This window comes from Polypterus senegalus, chromosome 14, assembly GCF_016835505.1.
Source record: "Polypterus senegalus isolate Bchr_013 chromosome 14, ASM1683550v1, whole genome shotgun sequence".
Taxonomy (NCBI): Eukaryota; Metazoa; Chordata; class Cladistia; order Polypteriformes; family Polypteridae; genus Polypterus; species Polypterus senegalus.
This window is the reverse complement of record NC_053167.1, coordinates 1,381,249-1,402,881: the sequence shown is the minus strand read 5'-3', so window position 1 is coordinate 1,402,881 and position 21,633 is coordinate 1,381,249. Positions and strand designations below refer to the sequence as shown.

Here is a 21,633-nt window from a genome sequence, read left to right as displayed (position 1 = left end):
CACGTGTCTGTAAAAGAACCTAATTGAGGCAGCTATTTTTACTGGCAGTTGTTCAGGGGAGAGAATTTTTATTCCTCGCATCCCCGTTATACTCTCTGATCTCCCATTTCAATTCAAATGCCTCCAAATTCCAGTAAGGTTCTGCTTCGCGATGACAATTAATAAGTCTCTGGGACAGACCCTACAAAAGGTTGCCATTGCTTTAAGGCAAGATTGCTTTTCACATGGACAACTATACGTTGCATGCTCAAGAGTGAGCTCGGCGCACAGCTTGGTCATATTACAACCGGAGTGCTGAACTGACAACGTGGTATGCAAATAATTAACAAATAATTATTGGTATATTTTCCCTCAGTTTAAAAAGGTTTACTTTTCTTCTTAATAAAAATTTAAAAGCAGTACTTTGCCGCTGCAAAGCGTGGGTATTTTGCTAGTGTTTTGTAAAAGCCAAACAAATCATCAAAATGGACTGATCTCGGTTTTCTAAATGCACTAAAATTCTCTTACATTTCATTTCAGGGTTGTAGAGATCCTTGTGGAATTCTCGTCTGAAGTCAAGTAGTCTTTTATAATAAAGACTTGGGAATAAAGAGCATCAGCCTTCAGCCTTGAATTTTGGTATGTGGTCATCTTCTTTTATGGGAGGGAAGTTGGCGAGTTACGAACTGACGACACGGTGCTAGGCCGAGGCTACTGAAGGAGAGTGTGTTCGTAGCAAGTGCGAGTGTGTGTCCGGTATGGTGTGTTTCTTTGTTAAATTCAATCGTTTTATTAGTGAGGGAACAACATTCATGGTAAACGTCATGACCTTGCAATGTGTGGATCGTTTTGTTCATTTTCCTGTGATATTTGGACATTTGTTACAATCGCTAGTGAACTAATACAGCAATAATGGCAACGGCCTGGTGAGGCATGTGTACTGTCTTCATGTGACTGTCATAGACCCCTCATAGTCTTCTGGAGTATGCCATTTTTGTTACTTTTTCATTTTGTAATGATTTTTATGTTTAATTTAGAACTGGCATTTTGTTTAACTCCCCACGTCTGCGTGGGATTCCTTCGGGTGCTCCGGTTTCCTCCCACAGTCCAAAGACATGCAGGTTAGGTGCATTGGGGATCCTATATTGTTCCTAGTGTGTGCCCTGTGGTGGGCTGGCACCCTGCCCAGGGTTTGTTTCCTGCCTTGTGCCCTGTGTTGGCTGGGATTGGCTGTAGCAGACCCCTGTGACCCTGTAGTTAAGATATAGCGGGTTGGATTGTGGATGGATGGATTTTGTTTAACAGGATCATTGCAATTCCATGGACAACACCAAACTGCCATCACAATTCCTTCCCTGGCTTGTGTGTTTCTTAACTTTTTTTTTTTTCATTTGCATATTCTACTAAGACAAAAGAGATCATAAAGAGTTGCGGCACCAAATGACAAACCCCTTATAATTGTTGGCAAAAGAACAAAGAGAAATTCAAAATAATTATGTGAACGTCTTCTCAGATGCAAGTCCAAGCACGAACTGATTCAAGATAACGGATCTTCTACTTTCAAGTCCTTCCAGCAGGAAGAGACGGGTTTGTTTTGACAGACACCGGAAGTGATGTCACTGGAGGTATTGCTGTCAATCTGGTCTGCAGAGGGAGAAAGAGACATACATTAGGACACAGCGCCAACCCCTGGTGTGGTGGGGAACTACAGTCACTAGAGCTCTTAAGCTGTTCCCTATGCACCCACATATCATATATATATACATTTTTTTTAAGTGTTTCTCCATTAATTTTATTCACTTATAATTGTCAATATCGGTAGCTATCTCGCATCTGTCCCCTAAGTTTTATAAATTACAACATCAGAGGGGCAGTTTAAAGATCGCCATGATGGCACCTTAACTACCCAGGTTTGATGGATTCCTCATTTTCTTTCTTAAAGCATACCTTAGTTTTTGATTTTTGCTTTTCATTTTCTAGTATGATCTTTGGGTTTGACGAACTTTCTAATAGTCTTCTGGTTACAATGCCTTGCTTGTTTTACAACTCAATAACTTTGGTTGCATTTTGGTGTCAACTTTAACAATTACTTATTATTGACAAGGTCAGTTGCCAGTGACATGATTTCCATTAATGTGACACCTGACGTCATTACACTGATGATATGAAAGATGGCGGCATGTAGTACACGATGTCCAAATTTTTGGATTAAATAAATTACAATTTATGCTTCAGTTAGACCTTAAGTAAGGATCAAGATTTAGTGTTATTTTACTTTTCATTTTTCCCCATATATTTTGGTTTTGTTATGATTATAGGTTTATAGATCTAAAATGATGACTGTGAGCTCTTGAAATGACAAAGTAATAGCTTAATTGGTATATTGACTAGATGAGCAAAATCAACCAATTCAAGACAATGCAAAGTAATTAAAGAAATATGCTGTTACACACGTGCAGACAGAGACACAGCTCAGAGTACTGTGATATTCCTCCGGAAAGCCAAAGGGCGCTCTTGACTTATGGCTTTTCTCTTCCCCCCTCTGCAGACTGGAAGATTGACAACTATGACACCTCTGACATCACTCTCGGGTCCCGCCCACTTGGACTCGCCTCTTCCTGTGTAGGACCTTTATCAGAGACAGCAACACCATCTTGATCAGTCTTACTGATCACTTTGAGTTTTTTTTTTTTTCTTATTTTGTCTAAGCGCGCTATACCATGAATTTTATTTTGAATATATGGTGTTGGCCCTCATGGTGCCCCACAGATTTATAATCTGTCTTTGTCTCATTATTACAAATGTAAATACAAGGAAATAAAAACCAAGTAACACAAAAATCAAAATATTACAATGAAGAAAAGGCCATGAACTACAAAATCCAAATAACCAAAAAAAAAAAAATGAAATAATAATGCAAAAAACAATCAAATCAAAACAAACTATAATAGAAAAATTTAAAAATAATAGAAATGCAAAATAATAAAAATGCAATAATAAAGAATTTTAAATGGCAAAGCAATGCAAAAGCCAATATATTTAATAGACGCAGCAATACTAAAGTCTAAAATGTAAAATTGGCCAAACAATATAAAAAGACCAAATAATGCTAAAGTGCAAATTCTTCATAATTTGTGAAATGGTTAACCGGCATCTATTAACCCTTAAATCACCACAATTAGCGATCGTTGGTTCTCAGTGTAATTTGCCAGCACACCGGCGCTGATCAGCCAGTGCTGTAGGCACGGAGCTTGGGCCTCATGTATAAACGGTGCGTACGCACAGAAATGTTGCGTAAGAATTTTTCCACGTTCAAATCGTGATGTATAAAACCTACACTTGGCGTAAAGCCACGTACTTTTCCACGGTACCTCATGCCTTGTCGTATGCCAGTTGTCCGCTCGGTTTTGCAGACTGGTGGCACCCAGCGTCAAAGCAATGGTACTGTTCCTGTGTGATTACTCATTATTTTCCTGACGCGGCTTTATAAATACACTGAAACTAACCGCATATGGTTTATTAGTGTAACGCATCTGATTGTAATTAACTTGTAACAACATAATGGTTCAGGGAACAGCCATAGTATTCCAAATGCCATAGCTGCTTTAGCGTTGTTACTCTCACTGCACCTTCTTCTTTCAGCTGCTCCTGTTTGCTACAGCGGATCATCTTTTTCCATATTTCTCTCACTGCACCACTCGGAGTATTTATATCACTGTATCTGAGTGGGAATCACAGCAGCAGCTGATCAGAAAGAGAATTATCGGTATACAGCATCAAGGACACGCTGTCTCAGCCACGGCAAAACGTTTCAAAGCCTTTCCTGTACGGACCTCGCGGCTCAGAAACGGTTTAATCCCAAGAACTTTAAATGCACTCAATCAATTGCTCCTTGTAGAACTGTTTGTACTTATAAATACAATCACCTCACTGTTAACTTGCACTAATTATAATATCGCACAACCTGAGCCACTTTATAAAGCGCGTATTTACATATGATGACGATATCATTTTTAAGATGAAATGCAGCAAAATATGTTTATTATATTATACAGATAAAACTTTAACTTCATTTAAATAATCTATATTCTTCACTAGGAGTGTCGTGAAGGATAGAATAATTAAACATGTACTACGAAGATATTTCAATGTTCCTTAAAAGTTTTGAAGAATCGGCGCTCTAAGCTTACAGATGGCTTAACTTCTATTACAGAGCTGATTGTGTGGTGATCGGGTATTTGGGGAAAGAAAAGCACTGACTGCAATGGCGGCTACGTCAATATATATTGAATATAAAACAGAAAGAGAAAATAACAACACAGCTAAAAACGCAGCGACAAATTTCTTCAAAAGTTAAATGCTTGTGTCATGAGCACGAGGTGGCTATGCAGTGTCTGCAACGGACGAGGCCATCCACTGTGCATAAGATAACATATTGACATCGGCGGGCGAAGGAGCCACCGATTCTTTCTCTGCCCAGTGCCACCACAAGCCTAGAGCCGCCCCTGAGTACTGCTGCAATAAATTATTTCATCGAAGGTCACACACAATCACTGCGCCGTGGAACTCATGTTTAATAACGTGCTTTAACTCCTATAATCATAAAAATGATATCACGTATACATCTCAGTATTTTAGTTATTCAGAGAGCTGTAATATCACGAATGTCATGGACTCTGTGTCCTGTTGGAGGAAGAGAGCCAGTTTAAGAAGCAAGTAGTGAATCACACAAACAGAGCACATACGAGTAGAAGATCAAATACAAAACAAAGCATTTAACGTGCTACTTTAATTATGATGTGATTTGAGAAACTGGTTAATTAAACAATTTTAAGATGAATTTTATGATGTTCTACTTTAATGACAAAATAAACTACGTGATTAAAGTGGAAATATTGAGATTGAAGTTGACATTTCGTGCTTTTTCCCCACCGTGTGCCTTTTTTCTCTGTACCCTAATAAACTTTCATATGACACTCAGACAGTGGGCTACAACTCGCTTTTTCACGGCGACTTTGATATTTGACTTCTTTTTTATTTCCGGCACTGTGCGATTTTGTGAATGTGAGCTTTCAAGTTTCTCCAACACGCTATGTCACTCGATCAACTTCCTTTTGTTGATTATACCACGGTTTATTTCAACAAATAGTATGTTTTTGCTTTCCCCCGTGCTTTTCCCATTGTCTTTTCACAGAAGGCTGAGCTTAAGGGTAATTTATATTGATTTGCATATTCAAAAAGGGGTAATTCTGGAAGGACTTGGGGCGTTATATAAAGCGCGTGCACGAGCGTTAGTTTTCACGCTGATCGGGATTTATGTAGCGGAAGAACGTGGAAGTTGGAGTACGCACAGATGGAGACCCCACACTATGCGACTTTTCAATTCCACCCAGGGGTAAATGTTAACATTATACAAAATTATTGTCTGCTATACCTGCATTGTTATCACTCTTTAATTTAATATTGTTCTTTATCAGTATGCTGCTGCTGGAGTATGTGAATTTCCCCTTGGGATTAACAAAGTATTTATCTATCTATCTATCTATCTATCTATCTATCTATCTATCTATCTATCTATCTATCTATCTATCTATCTATCTATCTGTACATTCGTTGAGCAGCCAGATCATGACCACTGGCGCCCCCTGCAGCACTGCAGCCTCACTGTCCCGGGGATTCATCTACTGCACTAGACTAGCCTGCTAGCATCAGCTTTGGCCTTGGTGTGCCAGTTCAAGAGCAGCTGGCTACTGAATTTCATCAATGGCATCAGTTGTACTTTGTACAGATAATAATAGATTGTTGTAGTAGTTTTTAAATAGTTTTTACAGTTCATTGGCAGTGTGTAAAAACATTACCAGTGTTGCAGTAATGATGATGCTCTTTGCATGGAAAAAAATACATGTTCAGTTAAAATTTCACTTTTTCTTGGTGAATTGTGACATTTCCTTAAAAAGTGCAGCAAAAACGTATTTGGTGTCCGGGGGTGCATTAACCCCCCAAGTACGTGGCAGTTTAAGGGTTAAGATTGCCTGTGTAGAACCTAAGCTGTTCACCCAGATTAAAAGACAGAGCTCTGGACATCATGAATCTAAACTTAGACATCAAATAAGATCTCAGAAGGCACACGCTAGACCAGGTGCTCTGAATGAATAATCTGAAGATAAACTCAGAGAAGAAGAGTAATGAAGAGATCTGATTACTGAATACTTTGTGAATCCACTGCATACACAGAGCTGCTTATTCTGATAAGCTGGTAACAACTTTAGTTATTCCCTTAATAATTAGTGTCACAAGAGTCAACTGGAAAGATTCAAACTATTTCAAGCTTCCTTTGTAGCTCCAAGCTGTTAGTCCGGGGCTCAGTCACATAAGATTTCTCTAGACTTTCTCAAGGTCTCTTATGCTTTCTTGTTTATCTGGTTATAAACAGTGATGGGTCCATTAAGACTCCCAAATGTTTTTCATCCCCTGTGCTGGGGTCTTCACCTTTACGTACTTTATATTTCTAGTTCTATCATTTTTTCAGTAAATTTTTCCTTTTGAGTAAAATTGAAAATGACATTTATCTTTATTAGTGTGTTAAGTTAAGGAGTTTGTAAACATGAAAGTCCCATTAAATGCCAAAAATGCCCACTAGTGAGGGAAGTACTGTCAACTCCTAGCTAGACATGAAAATGTCAAGCTTTGAATCTTTATTAAAAAATATATGAGGAGGGTCCCAAAAATAATGAGAATTTTTTTTTCTGGAGGCTGAAGTGATGTTACTTCTGACATTTGCTGCTAGGTGTGTTTACCAGACTGCCCTCTGCATCAATTGGCCAAACGGCATCCTTGAAGCACTCAAGTGATTGTGTGATGCAGTGCGGAGAAAATGTCCCAAATTGTGACTATCAGGCGAGTGGCTTCTGCATTGAGTGTGCGTCAGTTTCTCATGAAAAACAGGATGACACTGGTTTCCCACTCCTCCCTACTCCCTGGACTTTGCACCCTGCAATTTTTTCTAATTTCCAAGAATGAAGAGTGACATTAAAGGAAAACGTTTGTCAGGATGTAGAGGAGGAACTGAAGGCAATCACTTTGCAAGAATTTCAGAACAGTTTTGAACAATGGAAAAAGCGGTGGGGCGAGTGTATTGTGTCTTAGGAAGAGCATTTTGAGGGTGATTAAATTTTGGAAATGCTATGAGAAATATGCAATTAAAAAAAATTCTTGTTATTTCTGGTCCCCCCATGTGTATATGTTTTTACAAGAAGCTCTATTAAAAAAAAAAACTAGCTTAAATGAGCTCAAGTGAAACAGCAAGGCAATCCAGTACAAACAAGTACTAAAAACACAATCCAGAAAGTGACGTCAATAAACAGAAGTTTATTTATCCCAAAATATCTAGAAATTCCAAAAAAAAAAAAAAAAAATACAAGAAATAGCAAAAGAGAACCATGCATGCAATGAACCGCAAGGGACTCTGGAGTTGTCCCCAGAGGAAGGGCAGAGGCAGTGCTGGTGCTAGGTAATTTTATACCCTAGGCCAACCTTATTAGTGTGCCAACTGAGTGTTCGGTAGCTAACCCGTTGATCTGTGCCCTAAGCAAATGCCTAATTCACCTTAATGGTTGTGCCGGCCCTGGGCAGAGGGCAGATCCCATTATGGCGATGGGCTGGTAGCCTTATCTCTGGCACACAATAAAAGATGCCTAATCATAAAGAAATGAAATAATTAACAATATTAAAATTAAAAAATACAAAGGGGACATTTCAACCTAAGCCAGGGAGAAACCCTGGATGAAATATTACAATTAAAAACGGTTGATTTTTAAATAATGCATTGCCAGCTTTTAAGGTTTAAGTCACATCTCAAGTAATTCTTTCTCGTTTTTTAATATTTTACTTTCTTGTGGGTGATGTGATCACTGGCGCAACAAAAGATGACCATGTGATTTGTGATCAGCTTGTGGATCGTTTTTCCATCCTCTTAAGGTTTTTCAAATTAAAGACCCGGTGTCAATAGTTATTTTTTGAGCCTTTTGAAGAACTAAAATATCCTATTAGGTGAGGTATCAGTAAGACCCTTTTGGTTGTGTTTATTATTCTTGTGAGAGGTTGACTTAGCCTGTTTAGCTTCTGTTTTGGATTTTCCCATAAGAAATAACGAAATAAATAATTAAAACTTATTCCCTTTTTTCTCACGTTTTCCCTGAATAGTTCCTCTAGACATTACACCAGCAGCCAAATTTTGTTTAATTAAGTCATATCTCATGAACCTATAAATAAAATTGTGAACATTGTGAGGCCAGAGTTGCATCCTTTATTTATAATCGGCGAGCCATTTGTATTTGAATATTTTCCTTGTAGCAGCAGAACATAAATGTGCATGACAACAATGACTTTCGCTTTTGGATCATCCCTGTTATTACTGGATTACTGAAAAAGGTATTCATTAGTATTTCATGAGAAACAAACACACAGCCTTGGAATCCAAAACAGAGTGCTGACCCCATCTCTCATCTCTATGGTGGGAGCGTAGCTCTACTGATGCCTTCATCTAGGACGACCTGTTTGGATCAGTTTCCCCGATCATTTACTGTTGTCTTTATCCATTTTATTGTGTTTTACACTTTTTCCTGGTCTCTTAGAATTGGTTATGTTCTATATTTGCAATGGTGGTGCCTGATTATGAATGAAGACTTGTGAAGAGTCGTGCTATGGTGACAGTCGTGTTTAGTGTGTGTAACTATTTCTAGATTTTCATTTTGGTTTAAATAGCTATACAGCTATACACCGGCGGTGAGGGATGCCGTCAAGCTGAAGAAGGAGTCCTATAGGACTTTTTTGTCCTGTGGGTCTCTGGAGACAGCTGATAGGTACGGGCAGGCCAAGCGGAATGCAGCTTCGATGGTTGCTGAGGCAAAAACTCGGGCATGGGAGGAGTTTGGGGAGGCCATGGAGAACGACTTTTGGACGGCTTCGAGGAGATTCTGGTCCACCATCCGGCATCTCAGGAGGGGGAGGCAGTGCAGAGTCAACACTGTATATGGTGGAGATGGTGCGCTGCTGACCTCGACTTGGGACGTTGTGGGTCGGTGGGGGGAGTACTTCGAAGACTTCCTCAATCCCTCTTACATGCCTTCCAATGAGGAAGCAGAGCCTGGGGACTCTGAGGTGGGCTCTCCCATCTCTGGGACTGAGGTCACCGAGGTGGTCAAAATACTCCTTGGTGGCAGGCCCCAGGGGTGGATGAGATACGCCCGGAGTTCCTCAAGGCTCTGGATGTTGTAGGACTGTCTTGGTTGACACGTCTCTGCAACATTGCATGGACATCGGGGACAGTGCCTCTGGATTGGCAGACCGGGGTGGTGGTCCCCCTCTTTAAAAAGGGTGACCGGAGGGTGTGTTCCAACTACAGAGGGATCACACTCCTCAGCCTCCCTGGAAAAGTCTATTCAGGGGTTCTGGAGAGGACGGTCCGTCAGATAGTCAAACCTCGGATTCAGGAGGAACATTTTGGTTTTCATCCTGGTCGCGGAACAGTGGACCAGCTCTACACCCTTAGCAGAGTCCTGGAGGGTGTATGGGAGTTTGCCCAACCAGTCTACGTGTGTTTTGCAGACTTGGAAAAGGCGTTCGACCGAGTCCCTCGGGAATCCTGTGGGGGTGCTCCGGGAGTATGGGGTACCGGACCCCCTGATAAGAGCTGTTCGGTCTCTGTACAACTGGTGTCAGAGCTTGGTCCGCATTGCCGGCAGTAAGTCGAGCCCGTTTCCAGTGAGAGTTGGACTCTGCCAGGGCTGCCCTTTGTCACTGATTCTGTTCATAACTTTTATGGACAGAATTTCTAGGCACAGCCAGGGTGTTGAAGGGGTAAGGTTTGGTGGATTTAGGATTGGGTCACTGCTTTTTGCAGATGATGTTGTCCTGTTTGCTTCATCAGGCCGTGATCTTCAGCTCTCTCTGGATCGGTTCGCAGCCGAGTGTGAAGCGGCTGGGATGAGAATCAGCACCTTCAAATCCGAGACCATGGTCCTCAGCCGGAAAAGGGTGAAGTGCCCACTCAGGGTTGGGGAGCGAGATCCTGCCCCAAGTGGAGGAGTTCAAGTATCTTGGGGTCTTGTTCACGAGTGAGGGAAGAATTGACAGTGAAATCGACGGGCGGATCGGTGCGGCATCCGCAGTGATGCGGGCTCTGCATCGGTCTGTTGTGGTGAATGAGCCGTAAGGCAAAGCTCTCAATTTACCAGTCGATCTACGTTCCTACCCTCACCTATGGTCATGAGCTGTGGGTAGTGACCGAAAGAACGAGATCGCGAATACAAGTGGCTGAAATGAGTTTCCTCCGCAGGGTGTCTGGGGTTTCCCTTAAAGATAGGGTGAGGAGCTCAGTCATCCGGGAGGGGCTCAGAGTATAGCCGCTGCTCGTCCGCATCGAGAGGTGTCAGATGAGGTGGCTCGGGCATCTGATCAGGATGCCTCCTGGACGCCTCCCTGGTGAGGTGTTCCGGGCACGTCCAACCGGGAGGAGGCCCCGGGGAAGACCCAGGACACGCTGGAGGGACTATGTCTCCCGCTGGCCTGGGAATGCCTTGGGATTCTTCCAGAAAGGCTGGAAGAAGTGGCTGGGGAGAGGGAAGTCTGGGCCTCTCTGCTTAAGCTGCTGCCCCCGCGACCCGACCTCGGATAAGCGGAAGAGGATGGATGGATGGATGGATAGCTATACAGGGGACCTTACCTTGAGTGCTGTAAGGTGGTGCTGATGAGATATCCGGTGTGAGAAACAGCAGGACAGCAGCGTGGGTGTGCAAGCATCGGAGGCTTTTCAGGTGGGAGCTGATGGATTGCTACTTGTGTCGACTGAGCTTGGACATGAGAAGACATTTTAGCGTGAGGTACTGAGCCCCAAAAGAGTGAATGCAAGTTAGGAGAGCCATTTCCGAGTGAGTTAAAGGGCCAGAGAGGGAGAGTTTACTTACCAGAAGATAATCGAAGTTGGAATATTCATGAACGTGCATGCACACATCACCATAGGTGTCACGGATTTGAAGGCTTCCTTCAGCTTTATGGCCCATGGAGCAGACTACATGAAGGAACGTTAGGTAATTGGAAGGGGCTGTGTGGGACGTCTGTTGGGTCTGGAGGAAGAGATGCCGAGGATGTATAAAATTGGAAAGATGGACATCAGAAATCATCTTCGTTGTTGGTATTGAGTCTGTCTTAATGGAGGGTGCATCACATTACATCGGAGCTGGTGAAACAAAGACGGGATGAGGTGTACCTACTCTTGATTCTCCCCTAGAACAGTGGTTCTCAATCTGTGAGGCGGGACCCCCTAGGGGGGCGCAAAGTAACAAAAAGGGGGGCGCAAAGATGTGAATAAAAGAAAACAAGAATCAAAAATATGAAAAATACATCTACTGAAACCAAAACAAATTAACGTAAACTACATTCTGATACTATAAAAGTAAATATAGAGTTAGATAAATGTCGATAAAAGTTAAGTCGGTATAATAAAATATGCATCTATGATATATCATTAATTAAAAAAGAACAAATTGGTCTTAGTGGGCTCCTTTCAGATCACATTCTATTTGTTTATGAAGCAGAACTGAATATTTTCATTTTCTACACAATACTGTAATAACTGTACAGTTCACACAGTGAGACACACAAACACACTCACTATGCATACACACTGCAGGTGCCGTCATTGGATTGGACTGTTGAATCGACACAATGGCTGTGCATGCTGGGGTCTTAGGCACATGTTGTCCCAGTAGCATGTGAGGTGTCACCAATGGTTTACCCTGCTCCTCTCCTTCTCCCTGTTCCAGTCTCGGTTCAAGGATGGTGAGATGACAAAAGTATTTTTTTCTGAGATTTTCAATTTGTTGAAAAAATTGCCTGTGGCCAGCATCCAGCGTAATGTTTTGTCTAAATTCTCCACTCCACTTTTTGTAGCATTATAGTCCATTATCATTTCTGGCCATGGAATCTCCTATCCCTGTGTAGATCACACTGCGCACCAAGGATGTGTCATTTGTTTAGACCAAGGGTGTCGAACTCCAGTCCTGGAGGGCCGCAGTGGCTGCAGGTTTTCATTCTAATCTTCTTAATTAGTGACTAGATTTTTCTACTAATTAACTTCTTTTGCTTTAATTTTAATTAACTTGATTCAGACCCCTTAGTTGTCTCTTTTTCCTTAATTAGCAGCCAAACAATAATGAGACATGAAACAAGCTGCCACATGAGCAGCTCACCTGTGCCCATCACACAATATCTGAAAATAAAGAAAGGTGAAGGTCTCGGTAAGGTTGAGCTCTCAGGTCACCAAAGGATTTTGACGATGTTCTTAGAAAAAACAGAAAATCAACAGTTTGGGAAATGTCTGCTGTGGACGAATGAGAGCAGCAACAAGCCATGGAATTAAGTAACAAGTTTAATTAACATCAAGAATCGGCTTCTCATTAAAAGACTGGTTGGAGTGAAATTGGTTGCAGTTTGAAGCCCCAATTTAGCTGGTCATCTGTCGGCTCTTTTCACATCTCATTTCTGTTTGGCTGCCATTTAATGAATAAACAAATCAATTCAGAGGACTGAATCCTTCAAAAAAGGGCTATTAAAATGAAGGGAAAAGAAATGAATTAGCAGGGAACACTAGTCATTGTTTAGGAAAAAGGGTTAGAATGAAAACCTGCAGCCACTGCGGCCCACCAGGCCTGGAGTTCGACACCCCTGGTGTAGACAAACATGAAGGTCTTCACTGGCCTATTCTGTGTGGCCAGCAGTTGAGAAGGGAGCTCTGGCTTATTTTTCCTTATTGTGTTAAACATTGTTACCTTCCTCTTGAGGAGCTACCGTCCTAGTTTTGTATACAAGTAAGTTATTGCATACGGCGTTGTGGCCATGCAGCTAATGTCATGTCCAGGGCAACTCTCATGTCTTAACACTGAGAAGTGGGCAGTATGTGCTGAGCTGGGACACTGATTTAATTTGGTTAGTGTTTCTTTTTGAGAAGTCCTCACATCCTTTGAGGTACCTGAGAAAAGGAAGAGATAAGAACTGGAAATTTTTTGTGATTTTGATTTTGACTCGGAATGTCCTTGGTGTCCCTTTGAACAGCCCGGACAAGAGGGAATGGAAAAGGACAAACGTCATTCTGTTTTATCTGCTTGTTAATCTTCATTTATTCACTTCAGATCTGTGATTTGATGGAGTTGCTAGTGGAATTCTTAATGTTTGGATATTCGTTATATCACCTTGTGTTTTTTTGTATCGTCTTGTCTGTGTCTCTCTCATTCACCCCAGTATGTTCTCGGTATGACTACTAGATGCCCTAAGATTAAACCTTTGCAAAGTTGAGAGTAGGTAAGCGGTACCACAAGACCCTCTGATGCACTGGTCATGAGGTCACCTCTGCCTGTTTTAGATATATTAGAGCTTTTTCGAAACTTATTTGTAGGTTTTACTTTTTTGGCTTAACAAATCTTGCTTCTTAAATGAATCACGTACGTTTTGGATTTGTGTTTAGGCTTTTGGTGATTTTTTTGGAATTTGCAATTTAATTCATTTTTGACTTAAAGTCCCTTCATTTTGTTGTTTGGTACCCCTGTCTGAATTTGTAATTTATTTGTTCGTTTCTTAGATCCCTTTTCTCCTGGCCTGGTTGTTGTTTCCATTGTTATGGCTAATTAATCATTGACTGTGGATTGGGTGGATTTAATAGTGGCATTTCCGTCTTAAAAAATCACATCATGGCCATTTCCTTGGAAACAATTGGATGGTGTTATAGTAGCAAGGAGGATTTTATTTTTACTCATTATTCTTTATTAATCCCAAAGGAAATTACTTGGTTTTTTCACATACCCCTTGGGGTCAGAGCGCAGGGTCAGCCATTTTATAGCAACCCTTGAGCATTTGAAGGTTAAGATCCTTGCTCAAGTGCCCAGCAGAGTAGGATCTCTTTTGGCAGTGACTGGGATTCCAACCAGCAACCTTCAGGATACCAGCGCAGATCCTTAGCCTCAGAGCCATCACTCTGCCCCCGTTTTTATGGGGGAACCAAAAGAAAACACATAGTTGAAAACAAAATAAAGGTGAAAGTGGGAGACTGGTAGCTCTAAATATTAAAAAAAATAGAGTCAAGGTCAAAAAAACAGGCAAAAGTCAAAAATCTTAAAGGACTTTAGTGATGAGAAATATTCTTAAAGACAGGATATATGGCAAAAGGGGTTGTGAATCTGCAAACTCGGATGGGGCGGAGCTCGCAAGGACAACCTTTAGTCGTCATGTCGTTGATGAACGGTCACAACCTCTAAGGACATGTCCCTAACATTTCAGGAAGCTGCTCTAACAATGGGAAGACAAGAAGCAGCAATTATAAATAAATGAAATGGCATTGAAAATGGCACAAAATATTTAAGAAAAACAAAAGTAAGCTTTAAATCCAAAAACTAGTGGTAAATTTGAGATTCAGGGCTCAAGAAAAGCTCAAAATGAGTGGTAGATCTTGAAAAAACATCTAAAACAATGGAATAAAAGCATCTAATAATAACAGATGGGGTAGCTTTTCTTACCAGAATTCTCGGAAACCTTCACAACCTTCAAAACTGTACTAACACTCGGCAAATTCTATTTAATTTAGAAGAGAATAAAGTGCTACATGCAGGTTAAAACAATAATACAACAATAATAAATGCTATGAATAAAAGGGGGCGCTCAATCACCCCAAACACCCAACACAAACAATACAATACAATACAATACAGTTTATTTTTGTATAGCCCAAAATCACACAGGAAGTGCCACAATGGGCTTTAACAGGCCCTACCTTTTGACAGCCCCCCAGCCTTGACTCTCTGAGAAGATAAGGAAAAACTCCCAAAAACCTTGTAGGAAAATGGAAGAAACCTCGGAAAGGCAGTTCAAAGAGAGACCCCTTTCCAGGTAGGTTGGGCGTGCAGTGGGTGTCAAAAGAAGGGGGTCAATACAATACACAGAACAGAACAAATCCTTAATACAGCATAATAATAAAAATTTTAGAAGTACGGAGCAGAATTTAACAGTAGATGATATCACATAAGAAGATTTGGATATTTTTAGAGTCCTGGAGACCTCATCCATCAAGCTGCCTCCCCATTTGGCCATTCCACGGCTGAAACGTTGCTCCAATGAAAGGACCCCTCTTTCCCATGATTCCTGTGATCCTCCATCAGGGATGACTTTACCATAGGCAGGCAAACAACTTGGCAGGTGGACCGTGGCACCAATTGCCACATTTGGGTACCGAGAACAGAAACAGAATAGGTGAGGGTTAGCAAACAAGCACAGACACAAGTTTAAAAAACACAAAGAGTAATTTATTGTGGGAAACTCTCTCAAGCAAGCGTTTCCCACCACCACAGCCATAAGTACAGTACTCCACTCCTACAGTAAATTTTGTTCACCTTCCACCCGACTCCGGCTTCCAGTGACATGACACTGCAGCTCTGAAGCACTTCTAGGTGAGGTTGAAGCCCTACAGAACAGGGACTCCCAAATCCTGCTGCTCCTCTTGACGCCCCCCCATGGGAACCAACAAGGCAGTCACCCGGTTCTACAATAGCTGGCATGCCTTGTGGGCATCCATGGTGGAATCTGAGCTGGGTCTCCCTGCCATATAGTGTCTCGTGTAAGCTGTCTCTCCCTGTCCTTACAGCTCAAGGGTGTCCCAGCTGGATAGATAGATAGATAGATAGATAGATAGATACTTTATTAATCCCAAGGGGAAATTCCCATAATCCAGCAGCAGTATACTGATACAAAAAACAATATTAAATTAAATAGTAATAAAAATGAAAAAAATAAATAAATTAAAAAGCAGACAATAACTTTGAGTAATGTTAGCATTTACTCCCCGGGTGGAATTGAAGAGTCGCATAGTGTGGGGGAGGAATGATCTCCTCAGTCTGTCAGTGGAGCAGGACAGTGACAAAAGTCTGTCACTGAAGCTACTCCTCTGTCTGGAGATGACACTGTTCAGTGGATGCAGTGGATTCTTCATGATTGACAGGAGTTTGCTTAATGCCCGTCGCTCTGCCACAGATGTTAAACTGTCCAACTTTAATCCTACAATGGAGCCTGCCTTCTTAACAAGTTTGTCCAGGCGTGAGGCGTCTTTCATCTTTATGCTGCCTCCCCAGCACACCACCACGTAGAAGAGGGCACTCGCCACAACCATCTGGTAGAACATCTGCAGCATCTTACTGCAGATGTTGAAGGATGCCAACCTTCTCAGAAAGTATAGTCTGCTCTGACCTTTCTTACATAGAGCATCAGTATTGGCAGTCCAGTCCAATTTGTCATCCAGCTGCACTCCCAGATATTTATAGGTCTGCACCCTCTGCACACAGTCACCTCTGATGATCACAGGGTCCATGAGGGGCCTGGGCCTCCTAAAATCCACCACCAGCTCCTTGGTCTTGCTGGTGTTAAGGTGTAAGTGGTTTGAGTCGCACCATTTAACAAAGTCTTTGATTATCTTCCTGTACTCCTCCTCCTGCCCACTCCTGATGCAGCCCACAATAGCAGTGTCATCAGCGAACTTTTGCACGTGGCAGGACTCCGAGTCATATTGGAAGTCTGATGTATATAGATTGAACAGGACTGGAGAAAGTACAGTCCCCTGCGGCGCCCCTGTATTGCTGAACACAATGTCAGACCTGCAGTTCCCAAGACGCATATTGAGGTCTGTCTGTAAGATAGTCCACAATCCATGCCACCAGGTGTGAGTCTACTCCCATCTCAGTCAGCTTGTCTCTAAGGAGCAGAGGTTGGATGGTGTTGAAGGTGCTAGAGAAGTCCAAAAACATAATTCTTACAGCACCACTGCCTCTGTCCAGGTGGGAGAGGGATCGAGTAGCATATAGATGATGGCATCCTCCGCTCCCACCTTCTCCTGGTATGCAACTGCAGAGGGTCGAGGGTGGTGGACCTGTGGCCTCAGGTGGTGAAGCAGCAGCCGCTCCATGGTCTTCATCAGATGTGACGTCAGAGCAACAGGCCGGAAGTCATTCAGCTCACTAGGACGTGATACCTTTGGGACAGGTGTGATACAAGATGTTTTCCAAAGCCTTGGGACTCTCCCCTGTTCCAGGCTCAGGTTGAAGATGCACTGTAGAGGACTCCCCAGTTCCAATGCACAGGCCTTCAGCAGTCGTGGCGATACACCATCTGGACCTGCTGCTTTACTGGCACAAAGTCTTTTCAGCTCTCTGCTCACATGGGCTGCTGTAATTGTGGGTGGGGATGTCTCACCTATGCTGGTATCAGCAGAAGGATGGTTGGAGGATGCAGTACTCCGAGGTGAGAGTGGGTTAGTGATCAAACCTATTAAAGAAGTTGTTCATTTGGTTTGCTCTCTCCACGTCTGTCTCGATGGCGGCACCCCGCTCGAGCTGCAGCCAGTGATAATCTTCATCCCATTCCACACTTCCTTCATGCTGTTGTTCTGCAACTTCTGCTCCAGCTTTCTCCTGTACTGCTCTTTCACCACCTGAGCTGGACTCAGAGTTCCTTCTGCACGCTTGAGCTCATGCTGATCACCACCTTTAAAAGCCCTTTTCTTCTGGTTCAAAAGGCCCTTGATGTCACTTGTAACCCATGGCTTGTTGTTAGCATAGCAGCGTACTGTTCTTACTGGAACTACAATGTCCATACAGAAGTTGATGTAATCAGTTGTGCATTCAACAGCCTCTTCAATGTTCTCACTATGTGACCCAGCAATATATCCCAGTCTGTAGTTCCAAAGCAGTCTCTCAGAGCCTGCTCTGCCTCAGGGGACCACTTCCTGAATGAGCGTGTGGTTGTAGGTAGTGCCTCACTCTTGGTTTGTAGTGAGGCCGAAGCAGAACCAGGTTATGATCTGCTTTCCCAAGCGCAGGCAGCGGGGTGGCGCTGTATGCGTCTTTAACGTTTGCATACAGTAGGTCGATAGTCCTGTTTCCCCGAGTGTTACAATCCACATACTGGGAGAAGGCAGGTAATGTTTTGTCCAGCGTCACATGGTTAAAGTCTCCAGCGATTAGCACAAGTGCCTCAGGGTGCTGCGTTTGTAACTTAGCAACTGCGGAATGGATGATGTCACTCGCCATCTCGCGCGCTTGAGGGGGATGTAAACAATAACAACAATCACGTGTCCAAACTCTCTGGGCAAGTAATAGGGCGCAGACTTACGGCCAACAGTTCGATGTCCCTGCAGCAATTGGAGATTTTAACGTTTACATGTCCTGAGTTGCACCACTTTGTATTGACATAGAGAGCGAGTCCTCCTCCTTTCTTCTTTCCGCAGGTATTTGCGTCTCTGTCCGCTCTAACTGTGCTAAACCCGGGTTCTGGGATGGTAGTTGTTAGCCACGTTTCATTAAAACACAGCAAGCTGCATTCTCTGTAGGTTCTGACATTTATCACCAGCACAGCCAGTTCGTCAATCTTATTTGGTAGTGAGTTTACATTTCCCAGGATCACAGAAAGCACCGACGGTTTATAACGCCATTTTCTCTCAAGTTGTCTCGCTTTTATCTTTGCGCCGGCTCGTCCCCCACAATGCAAAATGGCTGCCCTATGTGAATATGGAAAAGATTTAGGGGTTTACATTGACCGGACATTCTCACAAAATGAAAAGGGAAATTACATTTTAGTTTAAATTGTAAACACTATTGAGCACATATCTAGAGAAGTTCTATGGGCTGATCATAATGCACTTATAAAACGACAGCTGGAGGACTGTGTGCAGTTCTAGTCACATTGCTACAAAAAAGGCACAGTAGTTCTGTGTTGTGAGTTTAGTTTTTTGGCTTTTCAGGATTCTGTTTAACACATTTTTTGGTTATAACTCTTCTTTTTTTGCTTATTTTTATCGCTGTGACAGTGACATCTTTGTTGTGCGATTTTAGACCAGGTTTCCATCTCAGCTGCTGTCATGCCGCACACATTTTTCATGACTGCTTACCATATTATCTATAACAATGATGTCCGCTGCCACCCACATGATAACCGCTGTTCTGACACATGATGTTATCACTAATTCAGGTAAGGGTAACAATTTCAGGTACTTCAAATTTTCAAACTTTCAAAATTAATGTGATTAAATAGTGAATCAGCTACTTAATATCATGATTTGGACTTTATTTTTTTAGGATTTTTAGCGTTTCCTTGGCCTCTAAAAATAATGCATACAGTTGATTCTGTATTGAGGGATTTAGATTCAAGCATTTGTGGATAGTAGTTGATCAGTTAACAATCGTTCCTCAGACCTTACATGACGACTTCCAACTATAGCCAACATATAGAATATATAAGCAGCTCTCTTGGCCACTACTAGTTGCAGTGATAATACAGTAGCGTCCCTTTCATCTTGTGTTCCTGCTCCTTGATCCTTTATGATAATAAAACCCTTTTGCTCGTAGCCATTGTAGGTTAGTTTGGTCCTGTATGGCTCCTTTTATGGTGTTTTATTTTTTATTTTTTTTGATGGTCTGTTTTCTGGAATCTCGGCTTGCCATCGCATTTTGTAATTTGATTGCCCCTTACTGCATTTTGCATTCAAAGAAACAAACAGAAATATTTTCTTTCTTTAATTTCCTGATTTAGTTTATTTAAAATTTATTTATGGCATTTTCGTTGTTATTATAGCTTCTGCTTATTTTTCAAACTTTTTCCCCATTTTATAGGTTAAGATTTCTCTGTTAAAATTTCACATAATTAATGATCAGCAATACTTAACATTGATAAATGGGCTCTTTCTGGTGTTTTCAAAAGGGGGTTGTCTTCTAGTCTTGGACTGGATCCCAACAAAAGCGCATTACCACTCTGACTTCCGATCCAAGTTTGAGTTCCCAGTTAAATACATGAACACGTCTCTGGATTGAGACAGGAACCCAGAGAAAACCAACAGGGAGAATGTGCAATCTTGATACTGGGAGTGACTGGGCCAGCTGTGAACCAGGACCACTAACTGCTGTGCCACTGTACTTCTCTGAGTGTCTTTCCTTATTATGTCCAACACACACACCACACAAACATTCATTGGCCCCAAGTTCCACATGCTATTTATTGTTCTGTAAATGTACTCTCCACACATGCTGGCAGCTTCCTTTCCATTCTCTTTTCTTCACCATTGCAGAGCATCTGTCATCACCTGAGGGCTGCTTTAAATAGCCTGGCATTCATTGATTTTCTTTTTTTGTGCCTTGTAGGCTAGCTATATTTTCAAAACTTCAAATGCAGCAGATAAAAGAACAGGAAAACGTATGGGAACAATGAGCTTCCAGGCATTTCCTTCTTAGCCTGAACCGCCATTCATTTCCATAAAGGCTTGGGTGTTGTAGGTGGGGAAATGAATCATCCATTATGGTAAAAACCTTCAGCTAGACTCCTTTAGGAATAAACCTTAAACTTAATATGTTCTCAGCTCTCCCTTGGGCATAGTGCGTACACTTCTGGCATCATAACGACACTTTACAGCTGGTTTGGGACCTTGTCAATGAAGACATTTTGTTCGAGGTCAATATATAGAGCAGCTTTTACTGTGAGAAAAACAGGAAAGCATCTTAAGCATTAGTAAACACAATTGTCCATTAATTTCTGTGAACCTTACCCTTGGTGTATTTGTCTTAGTTGTTAGTCTTAGTTGTCTTGGTAACGGTTGTGGCGAGTGCCCTCTTCTACACGGTGGTGTGCTGGGGAGGCAGCATAAAGAAGAAAGACGCCTCACGCCTGGACAAACTTGTTAAGAAGGCAGGCTCTATTGTAGACACGGAGCTGGGCAGTTTAACATCTGTGGCAGAGTGTCGGGCATTAAGCAAACTCCTGTCAATCATGGAGAATCCACTGCATCCACTGAACAGGATCATCTCCAGAGACAGACTGCTGTTACCATCCTGCTCCACTGACAGACTGAGGAGATCGATCCTCCGCCACACTATGCGACTCTTCAATTCCACCTGGGGAGGTAAACGTTAACAAAACCTAAGATTATAGACTGTTATACCTGCCTGGCACTCTCCATCCTGCATTTTTTAACTTGCACTGCATTTTTATCACTCTTTAATTTAATATTGTTTTTATCAGTATGCTGCTGCTGGGTTATGTGAATTTCCCCTTGGGATTAATAAAGTATCTATCTATCTATCTATCTATCTATCTATCTATCTATCTATCTATCTATCTATCTATCTATCTATCTATCTATCTATTGTGAACTTGAACCCAGACACACACAGACGGGCATCTTATGTTCACCCAACACACCCTTTATTTACAATATTTACAGTTCTTTATGTTACGTGCACCCCCAGTGCCTCCAGCACCGATCCCCTAAAGTCCAGGCCACACAGTCCTTCGTGCCTTTCTCCTGGCCGCCTCCTGTCCTCTCTCCAGCTCCGTCTCTCTTCCACCCGACTTCCGCTCTCAACTGAAGGGAGGCGGCCCCTTAAATAGGAACCCGAATGGGCTCCAGCTGCTTCCCGGCACTCCTCCGCAGACACGCCCCAGTGTGGCGGAAGTGCCGGCTGCGCACCCAGAAGCCCTCCAGGTGTCCCCTGTCTTCTTCCCCCTAGCACTTCCTGGTGTGGTGGAAGTACTGGGCTCCAGGGTTGTTCAGACACCGGGGCGCCGCCTGGCATCTAT

The 21,633-nt window shown here is 42.4% G+C and overlaps 1 protein-coding gene across 1 annotated transcript in view; it reads left to right on the top strand.

The window, feature by feature from the left end:
* Nucleotides 1-21,633, top strand: part of LOC120514291 (G-protein coupled receptor 1-like) — a 73,474-nt gene that overhangs the window by 13,334 nt on the left and 38,507 nt on the right. Inside the window, exon 2 of the mRNA XM_039734601.1 lies at nt 520-618. The gene's annotated coding sequence lies outside the window, so the exon portion shown is untranslated. The remainder of the gene's footprint in view (nt 1-519; nt 619-21,633) is intronic.